Source organism: Protopterus annectens, chromosome 8.part0 (genome assembly GCF_019279795.1).
Source record: "Protopterus annectens isolate FY-2018-M chromosome 8.part0, PAN1.0, whole genome shotgun sequence".
In the NCBI taxonomy this organism is placed as follows: domain Eukaryota; kingdom Metazoa; phylum Chordata; order Ceratodontiformes; family Protopteridae; genus Protopterus; species Protopterus annectens.
This window is the reverse complement of record NC_056741.1, coordinates 1,661,363,084-1,661,383,988: the sequence shown is the minus strand read 5'-3', so window position 1 is coordinate 1,661,383,988 and position 20,905 is coordinate 1,661,363,084.

Below are 20,905 nucleotides of genomic sequence, written 5' to 3'. Positions count from 1 at the left end.
GGCTGGCCAGTTATTGTGCAATGCTCTGACCATTGGTAGGGTTGCCACATTTTCATATGTCCAGGATGGGATATATTCTGGACACACCAGATTGTTTAGGCCAACACATACCCACGGTCAGTACAGGGTTTAGAACATTAATTATTTTCCTAGATGAGAGCTTATTCCTGTAGCACTTTAGTTGCTTATTCTGTTTCATGTATGATTTATGTATTTTACATCCAGAAATAACTGTTTTAGGCAACTGTTACATGAAATATGGTACATAGTTATTTCCTACGATCACAGGACATTTGCCATTGTATCATTCTTGGTTAGGACACACCTACCCAAACAGGGACTGTCCCTCACAAAGTGGAACAGGAGGTACCCTGCTTACATCAGCACCTTAATCACCCTATATCCGAGTGCCACTATGTGAATGTGTACAGTATATTTTCTCGATAATTCATGTGGGGAGACGTGCATCACGGGCAGGTGTTTGATCCTGGGTAGTAGGTTCTGCATGACCGGCAGGAGGCTGAGCAGTCTCGTGAACCACTACTGCACATACAACTTGTGCCCAGATGTCTACAGGACTGGACATCATGTCGTGATACCAAGTTTGATGTTTACACAGGATACTTATCCCATGAGGGATATCCAAAAATTGAACAAGCAAATGACCTTCGATTTTTTTGGACTTACGAAAATGTGATGTGGTTTTACATGCAAGGGATACATAGTTTGTAATCCTGACACTGCCTAGGGTGACACTGCCTACTAGATATGAGTAGTGGTCACTATGTGCAGATATGGCTGCGCCAAGCTAGTAGCCCGAGTATGGCTGGATTTGGTGGACGTTCAGGAATGGGGGCGGGTTGTGTGCTGTAGAGGGGATGATGGGTATTTAATTATGCATCCAGGTGTGTTGCAGTTGGATGGCTCAGTTCCATCCAGACCATTATGTGGGTATGTGCCTTGTAACGTTTCTGTACATGTGTATCGCACATTTTAATATTCATGTGTTTGTGTGACTGATTGTGTTTTACTGTATGGCCTGTCAGGTTGTATTGCGGATGTGTATGTTTGTTCTTTGTGTTTCTTTCTGATTCACCCACTGCTCCCTCATACACCTCCAGTTCACCTATTGTGCATCCAACACAGTCTCGCCTTTGCGGATTATTACATTACCCATCTCCCCACACCCATATTCCACACACTCCATCCATCCCTTCTTTGGTTGATGGCCCATGGCACAGTCAAGGGAACAAATTGCATACACTACATATCTCTGGTACCTGTATGGTTGTGAGGACTACCCTAGCTTTTTCATATTCCACATGCTGTACATCACGCATGTAGGTACACGCAAATACTTATCTTTCATGACATGGTAGGTACACCCGGGTGATACCCGTTCATCTTTGACACATCCTGACAAGAACGGCTTGGACCGCAAATGAGCAGATTTTGGCCGAATGCTCTGACCATTGGTAGGGTTGCCACCTTTTCATATTGCCAGGATGGGATATATTCCGGACACAAATCAGATTCTACAGGACAACACATACCCACGGTCAGTACAATGGATAGTACTTTTGTTTTATGCCTACATGTTAGCTTATTGTTGTAGCAGTTTATATGCTCCTTGTTTCGTTTACTTGCTTATTCTATTTCTTGTAACATGTGGTATGTTACATACGGAAATTACTATTGCATGTGACTATTACATGCTATGTGGGACATAATTATGTCATACGGTCGCAGGATATTTAACATTTATAATGGTTTTGGTATGGACACAACTGCCCAGATGTGTACTGTCCCTCACAATGTGGGACAGGTGGTAACCCTAACCATTGGGCTAGACTTAGCTATTGGCGGCGCGCTAACACGATGCGTTTCACTTCCACTTGGTATAACAGTCAACACTGCATTAGAACATGGGCACACGGTTTTAAATGTCATTTGTGTTTGCTTCTTAATTTTGTGTTCGCAAGAACTGTCTTGCATGCTTTGCATACGTTTCAGTATCTACGGACACTGACAGGTGTGATTACTATTGCAGGTAGACTGTAATATTCAGCATTTTAGGTTGCATGTCAACAGCCGACATTTCCACACCTCCGTGTGGCGCTTCGACATGCCCCATGCACTCGCGCTCATTTCCTATGCACATGGATGTGGCGGCAGCGCGCCTTCATTAATATGCATATGGCGCTACTGCACCATATGCACACTGCACGTTCGGCGCAAGCCTAATGCCGGCCTTGCGCCGAGCTTCATGAATCCCAGGGCAGGACTTTGTATACACTATTTCCAATAATAACAAACTAAAAATAGCATAAGCAGAACAACTTATAAGTCACAGATAAATATAAAAAAAGTACAAAATAAGTAATTCATTGATGACCCAAAACGTTTTTATAGATAATTGAGAAACAAAGGAAAAGGAAATGAAACATCCCAAAAAAGTAGAAATCTGTACATTTTAGAAAAGTATTTATGAAGACCATGTGGAATATAACAAAGATGCCGAATTAGAGGAATTAAAAGAAGCAGTAAGGAGCTCTAATATGAAGAATATGAAACCCAGAAAAAATGAGCCAAAGTAAGAAAAGCTCCTAACTGAGAAATCCTATGCCCAGACATGGAACCTAACTTCTGGCTAAAGGTGATAAAATTTTTTCCACAAAGATTTAGGTAAATGGTTAAGATCTTTGTCTCTTAGGCACAAGGTACAGGGTTTGATTATGACCTCTTAAAATGGCCTATCAGGGCAGTTAGCCTGGTATCTACATATTAACCTATACTCCATACTCCTCCTTAAGAGTTAACCTGCAAGCAATCCTAGGAATTACAGACCAAAAACTTGTCTTCCGATGATATATAGATTATATACTGGAATTCATGCAGACAGAGATTATAGTTATCTGAAAAAAACTTCATTTATGACAATAGAACAAAATGGTAATAAAAGAAAGTTGTATAGCATAAAGGATCATTTGTTTGTTAAACAAAGCCATACTAGAGAGTTGTAAAAAGGGAGTAATCTAAGTATGGCATGGATAGATCACAAAAAAAGCATTTGACAGAATCCCATATTCATGTTTAATGGAACACTTACATATGTAAGATACACCCTATGTTGATCAATTACATTGCAGTGATTCTGAAACACTAGCAATTTTTAAATTTTACACATGAATGTAGCAACAAGCAGATTGCCTATCTCGATATCCTCTTGATGAAAGATACAACAAATCAGATGTTTGTGTCTGAAATTTATAGAAAGCCCACTTATTCTAACAGTTTCCTTCACTTTGACAGCTCTCATCCATTAAGTCAAAAGAGAGCGGTAATGAAGGGACAATTTGTCTGTGCTGCAAGAATGGTGACAGTTGAAACATTGTGGGATGAATGTCAGAGGTTGAAGGACATATTTAAAGTACGAGGGTATCCAAATGACTTCATTGACAACTTAATGTATGAAGTCATGAATAAGCAAGAAGAAAAGGTATTTAATCCATTTTGGAAAATAAGAAGGCAATATGCCATAACAATGGGAATTGGAGTAAGAAGATTAAGCCTACTACTACACAGATTGAAACAACACCCCAAAATCAGAGGACTTTTAAGTGCATCTTTATTACCACTTTTATAGCTGACAGTATGGTGATAAAGGAAATTTTGGTAAAAAGTGGCCCATCTTTAGGATTGAGCAGGGGATAATTGAAAATGTTGGCTCGCGTCCACACGTGGTATATAAAGGGGGAAGAATTTAAAGGCAATTTCTGAAAAAGGGTAGAGTATACCCAAGGTAATTATCAATACCAACAACCTTGGAAAGTTCAAGTGCGGGAATTGCCCTCAATGTCAACATATTCTTATCTCCACCCACGAAATCACAATTGTAGGGTATTTTGACTGCAATACAAAAGAAGTGCTATACTGTGCACTTTGTTCAGCATGTACATGCCTTTACATTGGCAAGAGAGAGCGAAGACTCAGGGAGAGAGAGAGTCTATGAACATATTTATGACATTAAAAAAACAGAAAAATACAAGTGTACTGTATAAACATGTACATGCAAAACCGTACCCATTGTTTTAAATTCATCATACCTGAACAAATTGCAGTGAATGAAAGAGGGGGACCTTGGAATTTAACCCTTGAAAAGCATGAACTGTATTGGCAACTTTATTTGAATGCTGATCTCCAGCCAGGTTTAAGTGAAAATGTATCAATAGCTTGTTTATTAAAACTAAGGGCTCAACAGATATAATAAATGTATTTAAGTTGGTTTTATTGAGGAGCAACATTCAATTTTAAGTTTGAACTTATATTTATAAAAGCAAACTTTTATAGGGTGGTGTTGGGCTGGGTGCCATGGTGTGGCATCTGGAGCCTGGTGGCTTGCCCCAATTGAGAGTTGAACCTTGACCTTTGCTTGTGGGGGTGGATACCTTGACTGCTAAGCTAACCTCACAAGAGTGTGTCATTTGAGTTTTGTAAACTGCTATGAAGTAAAAGTGTTTTATGAACTGGGTGGAGCTTGTTGGGAGGCTTGAAAATCACATGGTTCTATTAAGTGATTTTTATTGATCTAAAATACTTTTTAAGTGTGAGTGTAATTTGATTGTCTGATGAAGTCTTTCACATAAAAAGATGAAAGAGCTCATCATTTTATGTATAAATAAAAGGACTGGATTTTAAATCTAAAAGCAGTGATTTTTAAAAAAAAGTTTTTAACTGAATATTTCCTTTTAGGACAATTATGGTGCCTGTATTTCCACCTTTCAGTGAGCCGTTTGTTCCAAGTTTGTGTTTGGTGTTTTGGATTGTGATTAGACAGTTGTAAAATGGGCTTAACAAATAAATTATTTTATTGTTTGCAAACAGATGCTGAGCACTGATATCCATGTGAGCACAGTTGCTGTGTTGCATTTGGTTTCAGGTTCAGAGACAGAGAATATGTTTGTCAGGTAGGGTAAAACGGGCTTAACACCTCGTTTCAAAGCAAGTTTTAAGTTCAAAGAAAAAACAGTAAAAGTCCACAAAATCAAGATGCACACATCACCGGTTTCCAGAAGATCCTAGTAAAGGTATAGAGAGAAAGAAAATCTATTTAAGAATAAGGACAACTGAGTAAGTCTCTCCCTGTACCTGAGATGCTTAACTTCTGATATTTGTCTTCTAAATGTTTTTTTGAAATGGGAGGGTGATGCTAAAAGAGACAGGCAGAGCATCAACCCAAGAAGGAAGGGAGGGACCATCAAGGATAAAATGATGCAGAAAGCAGATGAGGTACAGACTAATTCTAGTGGTTCAGTAAATGTGTATCAAGCCCTGCACATGTGAAGGCAGTAGGGTGACACACTTTGAGATAGACAGTAGTGGGATAAATACAAGATGGAAAGTTATACATAAGGTGGAGCTGCATCTGCCAGGTGTAATGTGTAAGTTTGGGAGCTGCATTGTGAAAAGGACTGGATACTGAGTGAAGTTTTAGAACATGAAGCTTTTTGCTAGCTGATGCAACTGTAAGAATAAAATGTTAGATTTGATCTTCTGTAACAAACCCAGAATTTCCATAAAGAAGATATATAGCAAGAAAGAAATTAGAGATATGAGGTCAGATTCGAAAAGTGTTACTTTCTGTGTAAAACTGCCCAGATTCCAAAAGACCTCCTCTCAGTGTAAGTGACTTACTTTAGTGTAAAGCCCAGCTATAAACAGGCTTACAATGGAGAGACTAGATTCCAAAACACTTGCTATCAGGTTGCTGTCAGTGTAATTGGTCATGTACACTAAGAGCAAGTATTTTGGAATTGTGCCCATGAAAAAGACTTGTGCAAGAAAAACTGTTAAAAGGTACAGATGATAATTTAAGATCTGTAATGCAACAGATCAGAGCAAAACTATGCCTAGATGAAAAAACACTGGGCTGCATGAACAAAAATGTGACTGTAGCAGTGCTACTAGAAAAAGAAGAAAAACAGAGGTTATAAAAAGGTATGAAAAGGAAACATGGTATATTTACCTCAGCGGATACTCTTGGGGCATCCAGCAGGGAATTACAGCAGCAGAAAGGAGAGAGAGAGAGACTTTAATTGAATTAAAAGATATGTTTCTGCTTATTTTTACCTGCCTCACTTTATCGTGTTTTTTGACTGTGTTAAGTTACTTTACTGCATTTGCTGCCTGCCTACTTCTGGAAAAAAAAAACAAAAAAAAATACTAAATCCTATCTGCCTCCTTGTTTCCTGCCTTTCTTTAAACCAGTATAGTCCAGATCTCAGATTTGCTGATTTTAGAACTGTGTATTGTGTTGTGAGTGGGCCAGACCTTCCAGAGATAGAAGGAAGTCTTGCAGCCTATCAGTGGCAGTGGTAAGCTCTGAACATCCTATCTATCACTAGGGGAGTGGTTTCCAGCTCTAGTTTGTTGAACTATTAGCCGTTTTGGGCTGCTTCTATCCCTTTCAACTTCCTGCTTTAAAACCCATGTTTGTCCAGGTTTGCGCTTGTATTTACCTCAACGGATCCTGTTGGGGCATCGAGCAGAGAATTACAGCAGCAGAAAGGTGAGAGAGAGAGAGAGACTTTGAATCAAAAGATCTGTTTCTGCTTATTTTTACCTGCCGCACCTTATCGTGTTTTTTGACTGTGTTAAGTTACTTTACTGCATTTCTGCCAGTTTTTACATTGCACTTTACCAGATCAATTGTTTTAAATTGTATTTTACTGTTACAGGCTACACACTCAAGTGCGCTAGCCGTTTAGAGCCTTATAAGTGTGTTTTAATCCTGCATTTGCTGCCTCACTACTTCTGAAAAAAAACTACTAAATCCTATCTGCCTCCCTCTTTTCCACCTTTCTTTAAACCAGTATAGTCCAAATTTCAGATTTGCTGATTTTAGGACTGTGTATTGTGTTGAGAGTTGACCAGACCTTCCAGTGATAGAAGGAAGTCTTGCAGCCTATCAGTGGCAGTGGTAAGCTCTGAACAGCCTATCTATCAATAGGGGAGTGGTTTCCAGCTCTAGTTTGTTGTACTATTGGCCATTTTGGGCTGCTTCTATCCCTTTCAACTTCCTGCTTTAAAACCTATGTTTGCCCGGGTTTGCACTTGTATTTACCTCAGCGGATCCTCTTGGGGCATCCAGCAGAGAATTACAGCAGCAGAAAGGAAAGAGAGAGAGAGAGAGAGAGAGAGAGAGAGAGAGACTTTGAATCAAAAGATCTTTTTCTGCTTATTTTTACCTGCTGCACCTTATCGTGTTTTGTGACTGTGTTAGGTTACTTTACTGCATGTCTGCCAGTTTTTACATTGCAGTTGACCAGATTGACTGTTTTAAATTGTATTTTACTGTTAAAGGGTACACACTCAAGTGCGCTAGCCATTTAGAGCCTTATAAGTGTGATCCTGCATTTGCTGCCTCCCTACTTCTGAAATTAAAAAAAAAAACTTACTAAATCCTATCTGCCTTCCTGTTTCCAGACTTTCTCTAAACCAGTATAGTCCAGATCTCAGATTTGCTGATTTTAGGACTGTGTATTGTGTTGTGAGTGGAACAGACCTTCTAGAGATAGAAGGAAGTCTTGCAGCCTATCAGTGGCAGTGGTAAGCTCTGAACAGCCTATCTATCATTAGGGGAGTGGTTTCCAGCTCTAGTTTGTTGTACTATTGGCCATTTTGGGCTGCTTCTATCTCTTTCAACTTCCTGCTTTAAAACTCATGTTTGCCCAGGTTTGCGCTTGTATTTACCTCAACTGATCCTCTTGGGGTGTCCAGCAGAGAATTACAGCAGCAGAAAGGAGAGAGAGAGAGAGAGACTTTAATTGAATCAAAAGATCTGTTTCTGCTTATTTTTACCTGCTGCACTTTATTGTAAGTGTTTTGTGACTGTGTTAAGTTACTTTACTGCATTTCTGCCAGTGTTTATATTGCACTTTACCAGATCGACTGTTTTAAATTGTATTTTACTGTTACAGGCTACACACTTAAGTGCGCTAGCCGTAGAGCCCTAAACGTGTGTTTTAATCCTGCATTTGCTGCCTCCCTACTTCTGAAAAAAAACAACAAAAAACCTACTAAATCTTATCTACCTCCCTGTTTCCTGTCTTTCTTTAAACCAGTATAGACCAGATCTCAGATTTGCTGATTTTAGGACTGTGTATTGTGTTGTGAGTGGGCCAGACCTTCCAGAGATAGAAGGAAGTCTTGCAGCCTATCAGTGGCAGTGGTAAGCTCTGAACAGCCTATCTGTCACTGGGGGAGTGGTTTCCAGCTCTAGTTTGTTGTACTATTGGCCATTTTGGACTGTTTCTATCCCTTTCAACTTCCTGCTTTAAAACCCGTGTTTGATCACCACACAGCGTCACTTAGCTAGGGTTAAACTATTCCTGGTGCCAGAAAGTCTGCTCTTCAAATTTTCCCTTAGAACTTGATGGTTTTTGAGTAGTGGTACTAAAATCTGAATCCCTGTGACTAGCACTTGCTCTAGAACTGCTAGAAGGCACTAAAGAAACTGTAAACTAATACAAGCACTAAAATCCAATCATAAGCACTAAACAACCTAAAGTAGCAAGTACCTTGCCAAGGTAAGGAAAAACAGCTCTTGTACTTTACTAAAAAGCACCTAATCAGGCATGTCCAGGTTTCAGCTTCTGATGATTTCTCCTGTCCACCTGGTGAATCTTGGCATACTGGCAATTGCCTCATGTGCATAGACAACCCTCTCCTCCTAACACCAAATACTACAACTTGCGAGAGATGCAATTACATAGCCAAACTGGAAGTAAAGTTCTCTCCAGCCAAGACTGCGCTAGACAGTCAAGAGGAGAAGGTAAACATCTGCACTACACCTCAAGCAACACATAGCCCTACAAAACCCGCACCCTGAACACCCACACATAGTAACACGAAACCCACATATGGGGAGGCCCTTAACATTAACCTACCCAAGCAACGAAGACCTCCGAAGCTGAAACGCAAACAAACACCAATCACAACCAAAGTGACACATAGCTCACAACACCAGTGTGCCACCTAAAAACAGCCCCTGAGGCAAGACAATGTACCAAACACTTTAGTCATAGGTGACTCTATAGTCAGGCACACTGATGTCCCACTTACCAGGCTGAACAAGGAGAAAAATCACAGTCAGCTACCTGTCGGGTATCAGGATCCATCACATAATGCATGTACTCAAGTCACTCCACAACAAGTACAAATACGACTCTGTCATTGTCCATGTTGGTGTGAAAGACCTGAGACGTACCTCCCTGGACTACATGAAAAGAGACATGGAGGAGCTCTCCAATCTTGTAGCCCAGGCAGGTATGACCCTAGCCCTGAGTAGCATCCTGCCATCACCCAGAATGATACCACAGTACAAGGACAAAATAATTGACTTCAACAATTGGCTAAGCTTCTGGAGTCATTCTAAGGGGATCCAGTATCTGTCTGCCTGGGATGGCATGATCAACAGACCACAATGCTTTGCCAGAGATGGCCTATGCCTGTCACCCTTGGGATTCCAGATATTGGCTAAGGCTCTTGCTACCCCTATAGTGCCTTGTTTAGGCAAGATTCAAATGACACATTCACCACTGTAACAGGTACAAGCAAACAAAATCTGTGGGTAATGCTACTCAGTGCTAGAAGTCTAAACCTCAAAATGCACTCAATCGAGGCACTCCTTAAAATGGAGAATATCGACATCTGTGCAGTGACAGAGACCTGATTCAAGGCACCAGACAGCACCCCTGCATTGCCAGGCTATAATTCATACCACACCTTTCGGCTACCTAACCTGGACCGAAACACTAAATGTGGAGGCGTATCCATATTCATCAAGGATATCTACACCTCCAGGCTAGTTGCTCAGCATAACGCATCCGAGATTATCCAAGTGCAACTAACTCTGGGCAAGACCGCAATCCAAATTGTAACTTGCTACAGATCCCCCACCATGCCCCAGGATTCCCACTCCTCATTTCTTGATGCACTGGAAAATATTAGGGACAACCCAACACCCTAATAATGGGTGATTTCAACTAGCCCACCATTAACTGGGAAAACTACTCATGCACCAACTCTTTTGCTCAACGTTTTCTGGAATTCATAAATTCCAACACCTTGGATCAACTTATCCACAACCCCACCAGGGGCAGCAATATCCTAGACCTGATAATTATCAACATGGGTGACCAGTGTTCCACACCAGAGGTCAATTCCTCATTGGTCAGATCCGACCACAAGCTAATCAGCCTAGACATCCACATCCTGCCCCCACCACCCATTAGGGAAACCACTGTAAAAAATTTCTACAAAGCCAACTTAATGCTTCTTAAGACAGAAGTGGGAAACTTCACAACACCCATGCAGACGGACAATATCGGTACGACTGCTGAATCCTACACAAATGCACTTTATAAGCACTTACACGAGTGCATGGCTCATGCTATCCCTAACAGAACCAAGATGCTATCTTCCAAAAAAAGGAAGCCAATCTGGTGGTCCCCTGCCATAAACAAACTTTACAACAGAAGAAAGCAACTGTTGCAAAAAAGAGTAAAATCCCATGACTGGAAGAACTCCCTAGTCAGCCTCAGTAAGAAGCTGAGATCCCTCATAAAATCCTCCAAAGCTAGTTATGAAAACAAAATCCCCACTGATTCTAAAGACAACCACAAAGCATTCTATAGCTATGTCAAGAATCTCAATGGCAACACTCAGATCTGCTCTGAGTTACAGCACAATGGCACTAAATATACAGAACCAACTGATATTGCCAACATCCTGGCAGATAGGTTCATTGCTAACTTTACCCCCTCTCACCCCCTAAAGGGTCCATCTCTATACTGGATGAATGCAAAGTTCCTGTAATCACAGCTGCACAGGTAAAAACCACAGTCTCCAAAGCCAAGAACATAGCATCCATGGGACCCGACAACATCCCAGGCTGTGTTCTGCATGAACTACAGAATGAACTAGCACCCCACCTAAGCACCACATTCAATCATAGCCTCACCTCAGGCTTTGTGCCCACTGAATGGTGCACAGCGATGGTTATCCCACTCCACAAAGGGGGAGCCACCACAGACCCTGGGAACTACCACCCCATTAGCCTAATGAGCCTGGTCTGCAAGGCCATGGAATGTAGCATCATGGGACTTATAAACAAAGACATTAGTAATCTCCAAACTCTGGACCCCACCCAGTTCGGGTTTGTAAAAGGCAGATTATGTCTCCTAAACCTGATTGACTTCTTTGACGCAGTCACCAAAGCCATAGACCAGGGTAAGGTGGTTCACACAGCCTATCTAGATCTCACTAAGGCTTTTGACATCATCCCCCACTCTGGAATTATAGATAAACTCACAAACTAGGTATAAATTCCTATGTCAACAAGATGGGTTGCCAACTGGCTCACTGACAGAACCCACACTGTGAAAGTAGCAGACTCCAAATCTGACTTCAGACCAGTGACAAGTGGAGTACCACAGGATTTAGTCCTGGGTCCTCTCCTATTTGGTATCTACTTTTCTGAAGTACAGGCTAACACAGAAGGTCTTTGGTTAATGAGGTTCGCAGATGACTGCAAACTAGGAGCCATAATCGAAACTCCTAACGATGTGAGCATCCTACAAAAAGGCCTCACTGAGACAGATGCCTGGTGTCAAAGCCATGGCCTCAAGCTCAATGCCAAAAAGTGCATTGTCATCCCTTTTGGTAAAAACTCTGTACCCATGAGCTACCACATAGGTGGTAGTCTACTTAACACTGAAAGTGTGATAAGAGACCTTGGGACACAGGTGGACAATAGTCTCTCCTTTGATAATCACATCACCACAGTAGTCAGGAAATCCTTATATGTGGCACACCTCATCACAAAAGATTTCTCATCCAGGAAAAAAGAGGTCATTGCTCCCCTCTACTTGTCACTCATTAGACCCATTATAGAGTACAATGCCCCTTTTGGTATGTACCTCACAAGACATCTACTACAACTGGAAAGGCTGCAGAAATACCTCACAAAGAGGATTACTGGCTTCAAACAGATGCCCTACACAGACCGTCTCAAAAAACTCCAGCTTTACTCCATCGCATTTTGCCTACTCAGAGGCGATCTCTGCCTAACATATTAAGCTATGTCAAACCCAGAGCTGTTGGACATCCTCCACTTAAAGAAATCTCAATCCTTCCGAGCTACACACTCTAGAGACCTAAACCTTGTCACCACAATAAACAGAACATGCTGGAGGGATAGATTCCTGTCCTAGCGACTTCCCATACTCTGTAACAAACTACCTGTCTATATCAAACAAAGCTTCTCATTAGCACTCTTCATGAAAAATCTGGATGATTGGATGGGAAATAGGAAATTCACCCTGGGGATCACCTCTGTGGCTCTGCTCGACAGGGGCTCAGGAAAATAATTTTCTTGGGTGGCGAAAGCCAGGATACCTTTTTGTCTAGGCTTGTACAGTTCTTAGGGCCGATAGCCTAGTACCTACCTATGAACCTATGAACCTATAAAAGCAAAAGAGATCTGATAGGGTACAATATTTATGTAGAGAAGAAGGCCATACCAATCAATATGAAGAATGCAGGTTCAAAGATATTTGAAGAAAAATACAAGCACAAACATACAGATATGTTAAATTTCATGATGGTGATAATAAGATCACAAAAGTACAAAATGATTGGGAGTCAATGAATAAACAAATGGAGCAGCATGTGTTTGGAGAATATATAACACAAGGTGACTCACATGAAATTCCACTTAGAATTGCAAAGCAAGGGAAAGGGCAAGCCATAGATGGCAAAGAGTTTGCTCTTAATCAAGGAGAGAATGATCTAAGGGAAGACTTGCTTGATTTAATAGAAATGGACAGACATATTAAGTCAGATGAAAGAAACTAAATACATAAAGTAAGACCCAAAATGTTAGAATCCTGATAAAACAGATGAGCACAGTAATTGGGACAATTAAGATAAATTTCTGTGGTATAAAAGAAATAAATAGGATATATCTCAGCACAGGCAAAGTACTACTACTAAAATGTAGAATAACAATAAAAGGAAGATGACAAGCAGTATACCACCATGGAAACACAGAATAAAGAAACAGTTAAGAAGTATTATTAATAGAATAATACAGAAAAGGGAACATATCATCAAAAACTCTCTGATGGATATGGAGAATACAATACACAACATCAAAACTGGCCAGGATTTAACATACTCTATCTTCAATAATGAAATAAAATATCAACAAAAGCAGAAAAGCAATTAGATTTATAGACAAATATGAAGGAAAAATACAAATGAAGCAATTCATTGATTACCCAAAAAGGTTTTAGAAAGAACTGGGAAACAAAGCAAAAGTAATAGTACACCACCACCTAAAAAAGAAGAAATTAAAACATTTGAAGAAATATTTACGAAGATCCTTTTAAACATAAAAACAAAGAATGGATAGAAGAGTTAAGAGAAACAGTAAGAAACTTTAGTGTAAAGGATATAAAATGGGATTAAGTAACAGCAGAGAAAGTGAGACAAAATTAAGAAAGGCTCCTGAATGTAAAACTCCAGGTCCAGATGCAGTACTTAACTTCTGACTAAAGGTATTTTTTAACCCTGAGTAAAAGTTTTTTACATGTGCATCCTAAAGAGACACCACTCTGGTTAACAGGAAGAAACATATTCCTACTTAACAGCAAATCTGCAGGTCATCCTAGGAACTGTAGATCAATAATTTGTCTTCCAACAATATATAAATTATATATTGTACTTCACACTGACAGAGTTTATAGTCACTTATGAAAAAAATCAATCATGTCAATAGAACAAAAAGGTAATAAAAGAAGACCAAATAAAACAAAGGCTAATCCATATTATATAATCTAATTTGCAGCATCCCACATTCTCGGATTATGAAATGCTTTCAGATGTATAAAAGGTACCTTGCACTGATCAGCTGCACATTAGTTACTATCAAACAGTGGCAAACCACTTTACCCTGAGTCATGATAAAGGGCAGATTATTGTTCCAGGTATAAAGATACGGGGGGGGGGGTATTCCAGGTTGATTCTTTCTCACTGTTGCCTTACCCTTAACCCAATAAGCTGTTTACCTAATACAGTAGGCAATGGTTGCAGCTTAACTTCCTCAAACTAGCCTTGCATCTCATCTACGTTTTGTGGATGATTTAAAACTGTACAGCCCATCAGACAAGCACCTGGAACGAAGGCTAAAAATGGCTAATACTTTCTCAGAGGATATAAAAATGATATTTGGTCTTGACAAATGTGCAAAAGCAGAATTTGCAGCAGGGAAGATGTAGCACCAAGAAAATATCAACCTGGGACAGAGATGTGATATAAAGGAACTGGAACAAGATGAAGTTTATAAAGGGTCAGAAATAAAACATGAACAAATGGGAACAATACTTAGTACGAATAGTTTGAAAGAATAAAGCTAATACTGAAAACTGCCTTAACATCTATGAATAAAGTTTGAGATATAAATAAACTCTTTCTCTTCTAACTTACAATTTTGGGGTGATTGGCCAGCCCCAATGAGCATTGCATTAGTTGTACAAGAAAACAAGATAAATTCTTCATGCTTATGAAATGAAAATGTAAAAATAGTACATAGCAAGTTCATATATCCCTTGATTTGGAGGAGCTATGGGCCTCCTCAAAACTGACTACATATATAACTCTCCAGCTGTGGGACTATAGACATATTTGTTGACATCATCATCATCACCAGATCAAAACACAGTGAAAGTTTAGGTTTAGTATTTTTACTTGAAAGTGTTTGCATGGGTATTTTTATACTCCAAGCAGGCTTCAAAGAACTTCTCAGTCTGATAGCAAATGCTGGGGGGGTGTGATGGGAAAGAGGGAGGGAACTGGAAACATGTTTTTTTTTTGAAAGTGTAATGAAGTTGGCAGATTTTAAAACTTCCCCTTCTAAGTTCTACTCTGTCAGAAAAATTGGAGGAGCAAATGGCTGTAACTAAGGAAAGGATTCTTTGGAGCTACAATATAGGGTCTGAATTGCCCAGCACAGTAAGGCCTTATTAAGTTTAATGTTATTGTCTGCCAAAAAGCAAAGACAAGAAAATCCAAATCAAAACTAAACCAGCTGTATTTGAAGTACTGAATATTGTTAAAGAGATAAAAGAACCAGAAAAAGGAAGAGCAAATTACACAGAAATAAATGGAATTTATGGGAAAAACGCATACAGACTAATGTTCAGGAGGAGGAGTAAGGTTCAAGGAGAAGGCAGGAATTGAGCAATTTATGTAAAGAAAGGAAGAAAGCATATGGAATATACAATACATGAAATGTTAATATGCTTTGTTTTCATTTCTATTAATGTATGTGTGCCTGTGTCTTAAGAGGTAGTTTAATAAAGATGTTTAAAAAAATAGCGAAAGTTTTAAGCCATGAAGAAAACAAAATTCTAAGGTGACATATTTGCTCAGAATTAGCAGAAGTATGTTAGAAAGGAGTGGAAACTGAAATCAGATCAGAAGCAGACAAAAAATGCATTGACATAAAAAAATGCCAAAGTACCAAAGAAAGAATATGAAGAACATGACCACAAGAAAATGAAAGAAAATTTAAAAGCTCACAATTATAGTGAGAAGTATAAGGAACTCTTAGAACAAGCACAGCACAGATCAAGATTTAATGTAGAAATGTTTAAGGTGAAGGAGAGATACATTTAAATCCAGGAAAGAAAGGTTAGTAATGTCAGCTCATGAGAGCAGGCAACATACATACATATTGGATTTCAAAGCCTATAGGAAAAGTGGGAGACACAGACAAATCCAAGTTTTGAAGTACAGAACTAGAAACAGTCACACATCTTGTGCTGGCTGTGATATACGCATGGCTGAGGGTCTATATACTGAAAGACATAATGTGGCAAGACTGTTGTACTAGAGATTATTCAAACACTTCAAAACACTCACCTTAATGTAGCAAGCTGTGGGTTCTGTTCTCATACCAGGTAGAGGGATTGCTGACACAGCAGTGAAACATAAAAAACAATGATACATTAAACCGTGGTCCCACCTGCTTGAGTTAGTGGTAGCTCAGGTGGATATAAAAATTTCCATGGCACTTTTTGAAAAGAGTAGGGGTCCTTTATTAAAATGTACAATATATAATATATACATTCTATATACAAATTACAGCTCATTTGCAATTATTTACAGTTAACGCAAATATTTTCAGAAATTTGTTTAAACTATCAATTCCCCAAGCAAAATCTTAACTTTAAACCAAGGAAGTATTTTCTTCAAAATTTCTGATAGTACCCATTTCCCATTAAATTTGATCTTATTCATTCTTTCATTCCAGACAGTCCACATTATGCCAACAATTTTTCATCTTCCCTATATCATTTTGCTTCATATTTTCATAATATCCATATTCTATCATGTCCATATTTATACATTTAACATTTTGCAGTCCTTTTAAACATTCTTTGCCACATATTTCTTCCTGCAAATGATTTGCTCTTTTACATTTCAGAAAAAACATGTTCAGTGTCTCCAATTCCCCACAATATATATATAGATTTATATATATTTCTTTTACCGGAAGCCTATTTATAGACAGCCTCCACACAAAATCTACATATTCCACATATTTTTCACATCTTTTCATTCTTGCTTTTACAGCTTTTATTTTTTCTCCTAAATGCTTCCAAGGGTAAATATAATAACATCTTCCCATTATATTCTCATACCATTCTTTCCTATTATTTTCTATATTACTTAAATCAATCTTCCATTATAATATTTTCTCTTGATATATATTTTCATTTCAGTAGAAGTAAGTCCATTACTTCTTTTTAAACATTTAAGCTTTTCCCATTTTGCTTTATATTTTTTCTCTATAATCTTTACTAGCAATTTCCCTTTTCCTTTATTACTGTCAATATTTTACATAAAGTCAATGAGGCTATATGTACAATTGGATTTATTAAACCCAAACCTCCTTCCTTTTTCGTAACATAAAACATTTCTCTTTTAATAGTGTTTAATCTAGATCCCCATATAAATGTAAACAACACATTCAATAATTCTTTATCATATTGCAGTGGTATCATATATACACTTGCTAGATATGCCATCTTACCTAATATCACTGAATTAATTAAACATGCTTTTGTTTCCTATATATAAGTTTAAATGTTCTCCAAAATATGCAAATGCTCCTTATTTTAAGTATCATATCATTCCATTGTGTCACTCTCAGTTGCTCGTTACCAAACTCTATTCCCAGAATTTCTATTTCTTCTTTATTAAACTGAATACCTCTTATTTTGTTTGAGAATCCCAGTCCTTTACTCTTTTCCTCATTAATACTCATACATAACACCCTTAATTCTTTGTCAAGTGTCTTAATAGCTATATTCATGAATTCTTTAGTTTTACAAATAATACTAGATTGCATCAGAGAACACTACTGGAATCTGAATTCCCTCTGGTGTACAATATTTAGCTTCTTCCAATACAAAATTTATACTGGTAACTACCGCATTCATAATTAATACAAACAGAATACTACTTGCTGGACATCCTTGTTTAATACCTCTTTTTATTTATATTGTCTCACTTAACCAGCGATTATTTTACTTTATTTTTGTTATATATCGATTTCAAAATGATGATTATCTTGTTATATTGTATTCTTTCAGAATTTCACATAATGCTTCTTGCAGTATCTAATCAAACGCTTTACCTTCATCCCCCTACAAAAATTTTCAATCCTGTTTTCCTATTTCGTACATTTAATAATTCTCTTATTATAAGTAAAAGTACTTGACTTTCTTTTTCTTTTATTCCAAAAATTGTTTCATTCAGTAGTTTGTTTGCATTACTTACTATTCTTTTTTTCTACAATCTTCATAAAAAATCTTATAATCAACATTGTTAAACACTAGTGGTCTCCAGTTTTTATGTCTGTTCTTTCTTCCTTTTTCCATATGAATGTCATTGCACCGTACATATTTTTTCATTTACCCCTTTTTTCAAACCACTCATTCAACACCTCTAAAAATATTATTTTTGCCATTCTTGCATATTTTATACATTAGATATTCAAGTCCATCTAAACCTGTAGCTACTGCTACATTTACTGTTTTTAGTACATTTTTTTAATTCTGTCATTGTAATCTTTTCTTCTATTCTGTTAGTATCTTCTTCAGTTAATTTTTTTAAATTCCGTTTATGCTTCCTTATAGTTTCACAAATGGAAAAAGTTTTTAAAGTATGTGTTTTAACTGTATGCATTATTTCTTTTTGTGAGTTAACTATACTTCCTTAATTGTTTATTAACTCTCTCATTACTCTTGTCTTTTCTTTAACCATTTTGCTTAAGTATGGTGCTACTTCTTCTTTTCTTCCTTGTAAAAAACATACTTGTTTGAATAACAATTTTTTAAATTTTTCCTGAAACTCTTCTTTATTATCTATTATATTTTTAAAGATTTGGTTGCTGATTTCTTCATATTTGCAATTATCTTGTATTCTCTTTTTCCTTTGCCATTCCAGCATATATTTTCTATATTTTTTCTTTTAAACAAATTCACCAACTTGTCCAGTCTTTATAAAATCTTCTCATGCTTATATGCTCTAACAATAGTTGATATATTATATCCTTTACATAATCATTTAAATCTGATTAATTAATTATTTTTATAACTCTACCTATTTTTTTGAATCTCTATCCAAATTGCTACATGGTCTGAAAAACTTGTAATTTTAACTCCTTGATGTAATATTCTTAAACTCTCTGACACTGTAAAGTAATCAGTTTCAGTTCTCAAATTACTCCTTTTATATGTCCAGTTTCTTGTTTTCCATAAGTATATTTTACCTTTTTTAAACATTTCTGAAATGACCGTTACATTTGCTCCTTCCTTCCTTTTTCCTATGTCTTAAATCACAATTAAAGTTTCCCACTTCATACATATGCATATTCACACTAATATAGTTAGGCCGTTTCCTAAACATAATCTGTCTCTATTTCTGAAAAGTGTATACATAAAGTGCAATTACCCTATATATTTGGTTCTCCCATCTTATGTCTAATATTACTATTATTCCTAATACTACTGATGTGTATTCCAGAATTTCTATACATTCTTTTCATAAAATTGTTATGCCTGAGTATTTTTCTTTTCCTATGCTTCATGTAACCTTGCCTTCCCATAACCAACTTACTTGTATTATTTCTTCCTTTTTTAATTTCTCCAAATCTTTTGGGTTTCTAATATCATGACAGGGCCCCATTCCTAAGTCAAAGTATTATTAAACTTCATGAAATTAATATTGTTTTACTCTTTGATGTCAGCCAAAAGTGCTCTTCGCAGCACCCGCAATGTGCCCAGTAATGACTCCTTCTGCAATTCGTATGCAATTACATTTATTGGTAGCATATCTAAATATGATTGTAGAATCTTTTTTATAAGACCTGTTGCTCCTACTACTGTTGGAACTATCTGGGTATCTTTCTTCCACATCGCTCTCATTTATGCTTACAAATCCTGATATTTCATGACTTTGTGTCTCTCTGTACACAAGACACTGTAGTCACTGGATGTAGTGATTTCAATGATCAATGCTACTTTTGTCTTCTTTACATGGACCACTATATCTGGTTTTTCTAGCATCTATCTTTTGAACTGTTGGTAATGGATGATCCCATGTGATGTAGACTTCATCATTTTCTATGATGTTTTGTGGTTCATGTTTTCAGTGTTTTTCAGCCACTTCAGTACCATAATGTTTGCATAATCACCAGTGCAACAGTCTTGTCACATTATTATGCCTTTCGGTATTCAGTCCTTCTGCCATTAGTATGTCGCAACCAGCAATGAGGTGTGCAACTGTATCCAATTCTGTTTTGCAAAACCTACATTTGTCTGTTTCTCCCACTTGTTCAATGGACCCTGTAAACCAATGTGTACATAGCCCACTACCTTGTGTTGCCAATATTAACATTTCATCTCTTAGTTTGAATTTGCCTCTCCTTAACCATTCCTACATTCATTCCTGATCAGCATGAGGTTCTTCTAGACGTTTTCTATACTTGCAACTATATTTATGCATTTTCCACATTTCTTGCCTTCTCATCTCATCCTTCGCATTATATACTTTCTTTTGTTTTATGGCAATTCAGTTGCTGCCTGATTTTTATCTACTTCTGGTTCGATTTCCATTCCTGCTTGATGCTGATATGTTTCTGCTAGATTAAGCAGAGAAGTCATCTTAGATTTATTCTCCTCTTGTTTCAAAATTTTCACTATGTTTGGGTCTTGTGAGGTAAGCAGATGTTTGTGGAGTCTCACAATTGCAGATCTATAGATGTGATCAATTTCAAGGAGGACCATCCCTCCTTCAGAACGGGGAATATATAATATTGGTATGTACTAATTTTTATAAATCATTTGGTGAGCATGAAGCATCCTTCTTGTTTTAATATGTAATCTATCCAATGTGTTATGGGGCCAATCAATCACTCCAAAACTGTAAGTTAGGAAAGGAAGAGCAAATGGGTTTATAGCTTGGATTTTGTTCCTAGTTGTCAGTGCTGTTTTCAGGATTAATTTAAGTCTTCTGAAATATTCCTTACCAAGTTTTATTCACATTTGCTTGTGTTTTATTTTTGCTCCTTCATCAGTTCCCAAATATTTATACACTCCTTCTTGCTCAAGTCCTTTTATATCACATTCTTGTCCCAAACTGATGTTTTCCCTGTGTTGCAGTTTTCCTGCTTTAAAGGTTGCTTTTGCACATTTATCAAGACCAAGTGACATTCTTATATTATCTGAAAAAGTTTTGACAACTTGCAGTTCTGCTTTCAGTTCCTCATCTG